Genomic DNA, 12,124 nt, shown 5'->3' on the forward strand with positions numbered 1-12,124 from the left:
GGCTTCCTCCACTGCTTGCTGTTTCACGTCTGTGATGCAGTAGTGGCAGCAAAGGAAAGGCCAGCCTTGCTTTATGCAAGGCCTTTTATAGGCCTTGAGCTATTGCAAGACCTTCATTCATTTATATAAGTTCATCTTTAATATATTCATTTGTGTAAACTTAGGCAAATTTATTCAAATTTTAAATGTAAATTAATTCTTCCCCCCCCCCGGCCCCTGACACAGTGTCAGAGAGATGATGTGGCCCTCCAGCCAAAAACTTTGGACACCCCTGCCCTAGAGTAAGCCCCATGGAATTCAGTGGGGCTCAGCCATGGGGAGACTAGGAACCAGCGATCATTGACTTAATATTATTGCATGACCAAGATTATTTGCTGCTTCAAATGGACTGTGAAGGTGATAGGTCTTGTATAAGAACATAAGAAGAGCCCTGCTGGATCAGGCCAAAGACCCATCTAGTTCAGCTTCCTGTATCTCATAGTGGCCCACCAAATGCCCCAGGGAGCACACCAGATAACAAGAGACCTGCAAGGCTTCCTGGGAATTGTAGTTAAGAACATAAGAACAGCCCCACTGGATCAGGCCATAGGCCCATCTAGTCCAGCTTCCTGTATCTCACAGGGGCCCACCAAATGCTTCAGGGAGCACACGAGACGACACAATCTGTGTCCTGATGCCCTCCCTTGCATCTGGCATTCTGCGGTAGCCTACTTTCAACATCAGGAACTTGCACTTATCTGTCATGATTTGTAACCTGTGATGGACTTTTCCTCCAGAAATTTGTCCGATCGCCTCTTAAAGGCATCTAGGTGAAATGCTATCACTACTTCCTGTGGCAGGGAGTTCCACAGACTAATACCATGCTGGGTAAAGAAATATTTTCTTTTGTCTGTCTTAACTCTCCCCAAGACTTAATTTCAGTGGATGTCCCCTGGTTCTGGTGTTATGTGAGAGGGAAAAGAGCATCTCTCTATTCATTCTGTCCATCCCCCCTACATAACTTTATATGTCTCAAATAATTTTATGTCTCAACAAAACTGTACCTTGTCTTCTAGGCATTTGGACACCAGGGGGCACTTGAAGACTCAAAGGCTCCTCCCATATGTCTCTCACCCTGCTTCACATCACCCTTCTAGCACTGGTGATGCACAGTGCCCCTCAGAGCTCTGTTGTTATCAATAATAGCTGTTTGTCATGCATTAGAGAGGAATAGGTTTTTATTATAGCAATGGAATACAAAACACTGATCACCAGATTGTGACTTTGCTGCTTGTTTGTAGAGACCTTGATCCTACCAGTTAAGATAGCTATGGCCTCTGGTGGAATTGTTCCAGATTCCCTCTAGGAACTGTAAATCACTTACCACTCCTTGGGGAAGATGGATGGAAGGGTAGATAGATGGAGAGAGGGATGACTTCCCCTAGGAACTGTAAATCACTTGCCACCCCATAGATAGATGGATGAATGGAAAGATGGATAGACACATTGATGGATGGATAGAGGAGGATGGATGGATGGGGGAATGGATGGATGGAGAGGGGGAGAGATAATTAGGTAGACAGAAGGATGTTAGAGAAGGAAGGAGAAAAGGAAGATGCACAGAAAAGAGAGAGAAAATTAGTGGAAAGCAATCTAGCAAGCAAGCCAGAATGTATGTAGAAGAATAGAGGAAGAAGAGAAGGATGTATAAAGTGCTTGTATAAATTTATATTTATATAATGATGTATTTCGTTACATGGCAACAAAAGCAAAATTTGTCTTGGCTTGACTTCCTCCACTTATGGCACTGTTTGCGAATCACTGAGATAGTCTGACCCATAAGACTCTTTTCGGGGAAGGGGGAGGGAGGGAAAGAGAGAGGCAGTTGTAGCTATGCGTTTTGGGGGGTGATTTTATATGGTGTGCCACCATCAGATGAGAGAGAGCAGCACCCATGGGTGAGGGGTGCCAGTGCCACAAAAAGACCACAAAGGAATCCAGAGTGATGTCTCCTGTGGGAACCTGAACCGTCCTCCCCCAGCCCTCACACAAAGGATGACAATCCCACTAATGGTAACAGACACTCTGGGTGTGATTTTGAAACTTTGGACCAGAGCTGGCCTTTCTGATGTCTGAGGTAGGATGCCAGATGCTGTCTCCCTTACCCGATGTTAGCCTCTGCTTCTCCCACCCTCTAATGTTTCAGCTCAGCACTCTCTTTCCCTCCAGTTTTCCTCTTCTTCCTCTTTGTCGCCTTCCTTTTCCAATCCAGGAAGTGAACGGAGAAGAAGTGGAAGCAAGTAGGTGAACGGAGATGGCCCTCTCCCTTCACCAACCTGTTGCCTGGGGTGACTTCTTCAGCTGGCCTCATGGGTGGCTGAGCTCTGTTTTGAACCTTGCTGAAAGCTCTGCCCGATCCACTTTGGAGATGGCTGTGTGTGCTTTAGGACATGCTGTTTTCTAAGCTGTTTTCTACAGAGCTAGATTACTGGGTTATCTAGCTCAGTGTTTCTCAAACTCACTCAACTCGCGAGGTGGGTCATGAGCCCATTTCAGGTGGGTCCCCATTCATTTCAATATTTTATTTTTGATATATTAAACTTGATGCTACTATGGGATGTGTACAAGGACATCTGCAAGAGGGATCTGAAGGCCTTAGGAGAGGACCTCAACAGTTGGGAAACCCTGGCCTCTGAGCGGCCCGCTGGGAGGCAAGCTGTGCAGCATGGCCTTTCCCAGTTTGAAGAGATACTTGGCCAACAGTCTGAGGCTAAGAGGCAAAGAAGGAAGGCCCATAGCCAGGGAGACAGACCAGGGACAGACTGCACTTGCTTCAGGTGTGGAAGGGATTGTCACTCCCAAATTGGCCTTTTCAGCCACACTAGACGCTGTTCCAGAACCACCTTTCAGAGCGCGATACCAGAGTCTTTCGAGATTGAAGGTTGCCAACAACAACTATGGAATGTGACTGCATTTGGGGAAATTACAGACCTGCGCTTTTAACAAGCTACTATGTATATTCTTTTAACAACAATAGTCAATGGGACTTGCTCCTAAGTAAGTGTGTGTAGGATTGTAAAAAATTTTCCTGCTTGATGATGACACTCCCGATCATGACATCACTTCCTGTGGGTCCTGATAGATTCTCGTTCTCAAAAGTGGGTCCCGGTGTTAAATGTGTGAGAACCACTGATGTAGCTTGTTATTGTTGATGCGGACAGGGACATCAGGGTTTCAGTCGTGGATCTTTCCCAGCTCTACCTGGAGATCTTTTTATGCAAAGCAGGCACCTTTCAACTTAACTACAGCTCGCCCTATTCATCAGGCTTTCAAACATGTCTTTACAACCCAAAGGACTAGAAGCTCAACAGAAGCTAGTGGTTGGAATGCGTGTGGATTCCCTCCATAGGCAAAATCCCATCATTTGATAGCAAACAGTCACCTCCTCCAGGCCCGCAATCCCTTTCCTGGATCTAAACGCTCTGAATCCCCCACCTGGCCAGCTCTTCGGTTCTAAGGGAACAGGTCTATTTACTTTTGTGCTTAAAGCAAAGGAAAGCACAAGCACCCCTCCTCTAGGCTGTTTCCCCTACAGATAACAAGGAATATGCTATTAACCCAATGTTTGCACTTGATTATCTCCTTGAGAACAGAAGAACCCCATTGTAAAGGATGAGATTCCTCTGAGAGGCTCCTCCATCCTCTCTGATCTTTAAGTCTAACTTTATTAGAGTGACTCGTCTATATCTCCCCAACCACTTTTTTTTTTTTTTTTTTTTGCTCTCCAGGCTCCAGAGGTTTACAGCTGGGGTAAATAATGCACACTCAAGGACTGGGGGGGAGGGGTCTGAATGCATGTTTTTGTTTGGCTTCCAATTCTTGACAGGTCATGCTCCTTCTCCAGTGCTTTGTTTTGCTGGGGGATTGTTCGCTGCACCACGTATTGTCAAGACTGCTCCATGTACTTCAGATCATTGCTGCTTCACTGCTCTGGTGTCAGATGGGTTGCAACAGTGTTTTTTCAAACTTTCTACTCTGAAAGCCAGTGTGGTGCAATGGTTAGCACTTTAGATTGAAGCCAGGAAGACCTGGATTCAAATCTACTCTCAGCCATGAAGCTTACCAGATGAACCTGGACCAATCACTTTCTCTCTGAGCGCAATTGTTGAGGTAGTGGAAATGAATGGAAAGCTCCAGGGGGATTTTTCAGGATACCTAGCAGTGGTGTACCCGGGGGGTACAAAGGGGGAAAATACTCTGGTTACCAGGCTCAGGGGGGCTGCGCTGAGCCGTCATCCACGCCCCTGGCAGCAGCGCCCCCCCATGGTACTCAGTCGGCCGCCGATATTGGCATGCCAACCTGAAGACCTCTCCCCAGAGGCATTCGGAGGGCCGAGGAAGCCGCAAGTGGCCTCCTTGACCCTCAGAAGGCTGTGTAAGACTTTCTGGAGGCTGAAAAAAAATCACTTCTGGATTTTGGCTGAGAATCAGGGAGGCCATGCACAAACCCCTGGGGGGAGGCAGCAGGCAGGGGGTGTGGCATCTCTAGGTGGGGGCAGCACCCCTGAAGGCATGCCCTGGGTGCCCCAGTGACCAGGAACACCAATGACACCTAACCACAGAGCCCAGGAGTCTCATTCCCTCACCAGAGCATATTTCAGACATAGCAACCTGTTGGCTTGCTTTCTGCTCCTCTGCAGAAATATTTTCTTTTGTCCTAACTCTCCCAACACTCAATTTTAGTGGATGTCCCCTAGTTCTGGTGTTATGTGAGAGTGTGGCTGAAAAGGCCGATTCGGGAGTGACAATCCCTTCCACACTGGGAGCAAGTGCAGTCTGTCCCTGGTCTGTCTCCCTGGCTATGGGTCTTCCTTCTTTGCCTCTTTGCCTCAGACTGTTGGCCAAGTGTCTCTTCAAACTGGGAAAGCCCATGCTGCACAGCCTGCCTCCAAGCGGGCCACTCAGAGGCCAGGGTTTCCCACTTGTTGAGGTCCACTCCTAAGGCCTTCAGATCCCTCTTGCAGATGTCCTTGTATCGCACTGTGGTCTACCTGTAGGGCGCTTTCCTTGCACGAGTTCTCCATAGAGGAGATCCTTTGGGATCCGGCCATCATCCATTCTCACGACATGACCGAGCCAACGCAGGCGTCTCTGTTTCAGCAGTGCATACATGCTAGGGATTCCAGCTTGTTCCAGGACTGTGTTGTTTGGAACTTTGTCCTGCCAGGTGATGCCGAGGATGCGTCGGAGGCAGCGCATGTGGAAAGCGTTCAGTTTCCTCTCCTGTTGTGAGCGAAGAGTCCATGACTCGCTGTGGTACAGAAGTGTACTCAGGACGCAAGCTCTGTAGACCTGGATCTTGGTATGTTCCATCAGCTTCTTGTTGGACCAGACTCTCCAGAAATGGTAAAGCAGGTTTCTTCTTAAGGAACAACATATTTGGGCTCCAAGAGTGTACTTTGAGGGGGGGGGGGGAGAATGGATATTTGCTTGAAGACAAGCACTGCGTACTTACTTCTCTTAGCTCAGCTTATCTAATGAACAGATATTCCCCAAATGTTGCCATCAGTCTCCAGCACTCTCTTATTACAAGGAAAATGGTCCCTAGGCCTTTCTACTGCCCAGGGAAATTGGGAACCATGAAACCATATTCCCTTATTCTCCCCCAGAGCTAGGGAGATGCTTAATGGACAGTCGCAGAGTTCAGCCTTCGCAGAGTGTGTTCCTCTGAAAGAAAAGGAAACAAGAGCGAAGTTTGTGGTGTCGGCCTTCTGAATGAAACAGATGTAGGCTTCTTTTACAAGTGCCCCTTTGGCTTCCCCAAACACATATTTGCTGACTTTTCCCTGGCTTGAAAACATGTTGAAAAGGCGGCAGAGATGAAAAGGGAGAGAAAGGAGATTGGCAATGTTCAGATTTAGCCAAGCCCAAAGCTCCATTCTCCGAACGCACTCCCGGATGGAGGGATCCTTTTCAGCGAGTCCCCAGTTAATTTGCTGATGAATAATAAGAGCAGGGCTGGCGTGCAGGAGGCAGAAAGCAGAGTCAATTACATCTGTATTACGAAGGCCTCAGGAAGAAAATCTCCTTACGTTGCCATCCGCAGATACTGTTCCTTAATTATAAGAACATAAGAAAAGCCCTGCTGGATCAGGCCAAAGGCCCACCTAGTACAACATCCTGTTTCCCACAGTGGCCCACCAGCTGCCTCTGGGAAGCCAAATTCACAGAAAGGCAGACTTATCTCCCACCATTGCTCCTTTGCAATGGGCATTTAGAGCCAGACTTTTGCTGAAGCTGAAGGAGGAAGTAACGCACAGCCAACATGACTAGCACACATTAGTAGACCTCTGGCCCTCCGTGCATTTGTACAATCCCCTTTTCAAGCCATCCAGGCTAGTGGCCATCGCCACATCTTGTGGTGATGAGTTCCGCAGGCTATTTTGCAGCTCTTTTTGTTCATCCTACACCTCTTGCCGTTCAGTTTCATTGTATGAGCCCCTGGTTCTAGTTCCGTGAGAGAGGGAGAAAGCATATCTCTTTCCAGACCGTGCATCAGTTCAGAAGCCTCAGTCATGTCCCCTCTTAGGGCCTGATCCTATTCAGCTTTCCAGTGCCGATTCAGCTGCAGTGCAGCCCCAAGGTAAAGGAACAAATGGTCCTTTACCTTGAAGATGCTTTCATGACTCCACCACAGGATGCAGTGCACACCCCATTGGAATGGGTGCATTGGCACTGGAATGTTGGATAGGGTTGGGCACTCAGGGCACAATCCCAAGGTGTCCTTGGGCCAGCGCAAGTCCCTTGTGCCAGCCCCAGGAGGGTGCCTCCTTGTGAGTTGGTCAGGCTGGCACGCAGAGGTGTGCCGGCCTGTGGAGGCTGAATTCAGCCTCCGCACCGACCGAGGAACTGAGACATGCGTCAGCCGAGCTTGGCCAACACAATACTCTGGAGTGGGCAGGGAGGAGGTGGGAGGGAGGCGTTCTGGGGCAGGGGGAGGGCAGGTGGGCAGTGGGCGGCCCCACAAGGGGGACTGGGGGCAAGGCTGGGACCCGGCAGTTATGCCAGATCCCAACCCCATTCCCCGAGCAGCGCGGAGCGGATTCAAGCTGCTCCGCTGTCCTCGGACTTGTGCCACCTCAGGAGGTGGCGCAAGTCCGAGGAGACCCATAGGGGCTGTAGTGGCTTACCCAGGGGTAAGGGGAAAAGTTTCCCCTTACCTTCGGCTGAGCCACTGTGGTGCCCTATCTCGCGCTGGATACAGCACAAGGCTCCCAGCTTGCCTGTTTCAGTGCAAGAAAGGATTGCGCCCTTAGTCACCTTTACCTTCACACTGAAAAGTCCCAAATGTTGTAGCATTTCTGCCTAAGGAAGATGCTCCAACCTTCTGATCACTTTTTTACCCCCTTTTTCACCTTTTCCAGATCTACAGTATCCTTGAGGTGTGGCCGCTGGAGCTATACACAGTATTCCAAATGTGGCTGCACCATAGATTTATATATGGGCAATTTAATATTAGCTCATTTTTGATCCTTTTCCTAATCACCCCTAGCATGGAATTTGTCTTCTTCACAGCCACTCTAGCTTTGCCCTTGGTTGGCAACCTTCAGTCTCGAAAGACTATGGTATAAGCCTACAGCACCCGGTATTCCCTGGCGGTCTCCCATCCAAGTACTAACCAGGCCTAACCTTGCTTAGCTTCCAAGATCATGTGCAAGGTAACAGTGGCAAAGAAAATCCGTGCCAATTTCCTGTTGTCTAAATCTTAAATTTTCCTGTTCTCCTTATTAGCTGGTAAGATCTTGAAAATTACTGAAGTTTGTTCCATTTCGGAACCATTTTAACATTTTATGCTTTTATCCTACGTTGGGTTTTAATGCGCTCAGCTTCATTTGATGTGGCTGGAGGGTTGAACCGCTATTGCCTGTTTCATATGTGCTTATGTGTTCTTATATTGTAATGACCAATTGGTTATATAATAACATTTCTTCACTCCCTCACTTCGCAGCCACTGCGCACTGAGTCAGCGTTTTCATTGTGCTATCCACCATGACCCCAAGACTCTTCCCTGGTTCATCTTAGACAGCTCAGGCCCTATCAGTGTATACCTGGGTGGGATCTTTTTGCCTCAATGTGCACCACTTACTGACATTAAACTGCATTTGCCGTTTGATTACCCATTCACTCCGATTAGAGATGTTCTTTGGAGCCCTTCACAATATGCTGTAGTTGTGACTGCCCTGGATACTTTGGCATTATATGCAAACTTGGCCACCTTGGCTGTTTGCCCCTAACTCTGGATAATTTATGAATATGTTTAAGCCCCAACAGCCACAAGACAGATCCTTGGGGGACCCTACGTCCCTCCACTATCAAAACTGCCCATTGATTCATTGCTTGTCTTCCTATTCTTTAACCAGTTACAAATCTATAGAAGGATGATCTTTGCTCTTATTCCTTATTCCTCCAATATTTGCTAAGGAGCAGAACGTATTCTTCTAGCCTATGAAGGATCTGAAATTTCTTTAAAATTGAGCATTAAGGGTCTGGACATCCTCACATTCTTCCACACTGGCTTGCTAATCTCTCCAAGGCAGCAATCCTCAGCGTACTCCCTAGGAAGTAAGCTCGATAAGCCATGGAAATGAATGGGAGCTCTGAATGGGGACACTGTCTTGCTGGGTGGCCTTAGCAAAAGATCAACTTCCAGGGGTGGCATTGAGGGTTAACTTAAGTCAGACAAAAAATAGCCAAAGCCCCTTTGCAGGTCCACCTGTCGGAGCCAACCTCGAGTACTCCAGATTGTGGTGTAGTGGGAAAGAGTAAGAGATAAATCTTTTTTATGTTCTGCAAGTTCACAAGTATTTTAAAGAGCAAAATAACTTTTAAAAGTTATTCCCTGTCCCAAAAGGACTCGCACTCCAACCAAAACAGGACACAAGGCTGTGGCCTCCAGCAAACAGCCATTGCAAAAGACACTCGGCCCTCTTGCTAAACAGAAGAGCACCACCACTTTCAAAGGTGCCTCTTCAGTAGGGGTTCCCTGCATCCTCCCCCTATCCATATTCTTGGTCCTGATCAGCGGTCCTCCCCCATTGAAATAAAAGTGCTGATTGAACAAAACATTGGATGTCATATGTAGTGGTTATGTACACAGGCACTGAGCTTAGCCTTGGTAACATGGTAACCGGCAGGCAAACTTGCTAGTTCCCCCCCCCCCACTCGGGCATGCCAGAGTGGGCCAGTTGCTGAGTCTTCGCCCAGAGCCTGTAAACAAAGGATGTTATGAAAAAGTGCATATCTAGGAATGTGTATTGCGGTCAAGCCGGAGCCAGCAGGTTTCTTAGCAGTGCAGATTTCAGCAACTTTCAATAATTTTCCCTAAGTGTCGTCATGTGCTTTGAGAATGAATAAAAGTCTGTGGAAGCTAGCCGGGAGAGCGGACTTCTCTCTCAATCTCATACCGTCCTACTTCCGGCTTAGCTCTCCCTGCATCAACCCTCTGAATGTCTGCTGTGTCTCTCGTTGCTCTGACGTCTTGTTGCTCCAGTTCTAACTTTCAAACCCTCAGAGTGCTTCTGCTTTTAGCACTCTTCCTCAGGCACCAAGGTTCTAAACCCTGGGTGCTGCCCAAGTAGCATTGCAACAGTCATATATAGTTTAACCCAGGGGTGCTCAATAGGTGGATCGCGATCTACTGGTAGATCGCGAGGCAAAATGAGTAGATCGCGGAGTGCCGACCCCCCCCTTCAGGTGCCTCTGGGAGGAAACGCCGGGGGTAAGGCCCATTGTACTCAATGGGGCTTACTCCCAGGTAAGCGTGGCTAGGATTGTACACAACATACATTGTACACATAAATGTTATATGTTATGATGGCGCGAACATTGTAAAAAAACTCTGGTAGATCTCCGGGCCTTGCTGGGTTTCAAAGTAGCTCTCGAGCCAAAAAAGTGTGAGCACCCCTGGTTTAACCCGTGAAACTCTGCTAATGTTCTAAGCAGATTTCGGGTTACACCAAAGACAACTTGGGGAGGGGGGATGGGCATGAGAAATTGCTTTCCCTCTACTAATTGGGAAATATAATACTCCTTTCTGACTGGATATGGAGGTATGATCAAAGTCTCTTTCCCCTTTTGCAGGATGTTAAAACAAAGTGCTGGCAGCAGGTTGCTGGAGGCCCTGAGGCAAAGTGCTGCATTGGGGTCTCCCTGGTGCCACCCCTATCTCCCTTTTGATGGATCACGGGGCATTTCTGCTGCCAGCAATATAGCGGGCTCAGGTTTGGCCCAGCTGGGTGGACCCACTGATGGATATTGGACTCAGTCGGTGCCCAGCCTGGCCGACCCCAACAAAAAAACCAGAGCCTCACCAAACACTCGGGTACTTTATTATTATTTTAAAAAGTTCTACCCCCTACTCTCCCTTTGGGGGACAAAGGTGTTTTACAATATTGATTGAAAAACATCGTTGATACACAAATGCAATAAACACACAAGAAATCGCAGCAGCAATTAAAGCAAGACCACGTGGAAGAACAGGGAAGTAAAACTAGCTGAGAAAAAGCCTGGGCAAAGAGGCAGCTCTTCAGCCTCAGGTGAAACACTGGCATAGGGGGAGAGAGCTTCATGGAATAAGGCAGGGAATTCCATAGTTGGGGGGGACACTACTGAGGAGGCTCTGTTGTGCATCCCTACCAGCTAAGCCTCAGAGGATTGTGGGATCCCTCCCCGCTCTTAAGACAGCAGTGGATTCGTACACATAGGCCCACTGTGCGAAGTTGCCCCTTGGAAAATGGCCACCTCTCATCATGCAAACAGCCCTATCCGTATATCTCAGGAATGACATGACAACTAATGTTCTGATCTATTGAGAAATCAAGTATTGCTAACTTAATTAACTCAGATGCTTTCCCCCCCCACTCCCTTCCACCCCACCCTGCCCTTTGGGCTTCATTCAAGAGCCCTCAAACTTCTGTGTTGTTATCCAAACACCCATTGCAAATATCCGTAGGATTCATGGGGTCTTTCATTTTTGCCTCCCTTAATCTTATTAAGTGTCTGTTCCCATACCTGGAAAAGGGGGGGGAAGTAGCATCAATTATATTGGTTCTGGTTCTCAAACGATTTGTCATCTTGCCATCTGTAGTCAAGGAGGCCGTACGACCCTGTGTTTTGTTTGAGCCTGTTCAACATTGCTGGTTCTCTTTTTCTTCTGAATCTATAGCTTTCTCCCCTCCTCCTCCCTCTCCTTCCCTTTTCACTGAAGCTGTTCATGAGGCTGCCCTAATCAGATTAGCTCAACTCAGACATAGCAAAGATAATTTATTCTCTTTTTTAAAAGACTCGGCAGTCCCCCCCTCTCCCCCACCTCCAAGAAAACTTTTTGTAAACTTTTCTCATCCCAGGCGAAAATCTTTTGTAAGCTGTATCAAATGAACTCTAGAAAGGGACCCACGCTTCTCCTCAAAGCAGACCCGTTAGAACGGGTCACTAGGCCGAAACAGTGAGGCACCTCCTCTCCCTTTCAAGCGGGCCGGTCAGGCATTGGGAGTTTGGGCCGACTCACGGAGAAAGACCAGATCGAATCCCGTAAATCGCTGGAACATTTAATTTGGTTCCTCGACTAAATGTGCTGAAAAAGTCCATCTTGTTTACAACCCTAATGAGATAAAACTCGGGATGGTTTCTTGGGAAGAGAACATGGCAATGCCCCTGTTCTTTTCTCTCCCGCTATATTCGACAACTGCTTTGACTCATCCCGTATATACAGCACTTTGAAACACTTGTTACCATCTTTCATCACAACGCTCCTGCGGGGTTGGTTAGTGTGACTCCATACCTCCCAACTGTACGGATTTTAGAGAGGAATTAGATGACAAGAGGGAGGAGATGTGGGTTTTAACTCTATATTGCCGCATCTGAAAACTTGGAAGCAAGAAGGACAGTTCGAAAAGTGATTGAATCCCTTTCTTGGCTTAGCGGCCCTGCGAACAAAACAGATGGATGACTATGCCTTGATTTGCATGACCTCAAGAGAGCTGAGCCAACTCTTCTCCATCCCCACTGCCATGGAGGTGTGGGAGAAGCTGGGAAGAAGCCGTTCACCATCTTTGATGAAAAAGGCAGCTCCTGGCAGGTAAAATAG

This window comes from Tiliqua scincoides, chromosome 9 (assembly GCF_035046505.1).
Source record: "Tiliqua scincoides isolate rTilSci1 chromosome 9, rTilSci1.hap2, whole genome shotgun sequence".
Taxonomy (NCBI): domain Eukaryota; kingdom Metazoa; phylum Chordata; class Lepidosauria; order Squamata; family Scincidae; genus Tiliqua; species Tiliqua scincoides.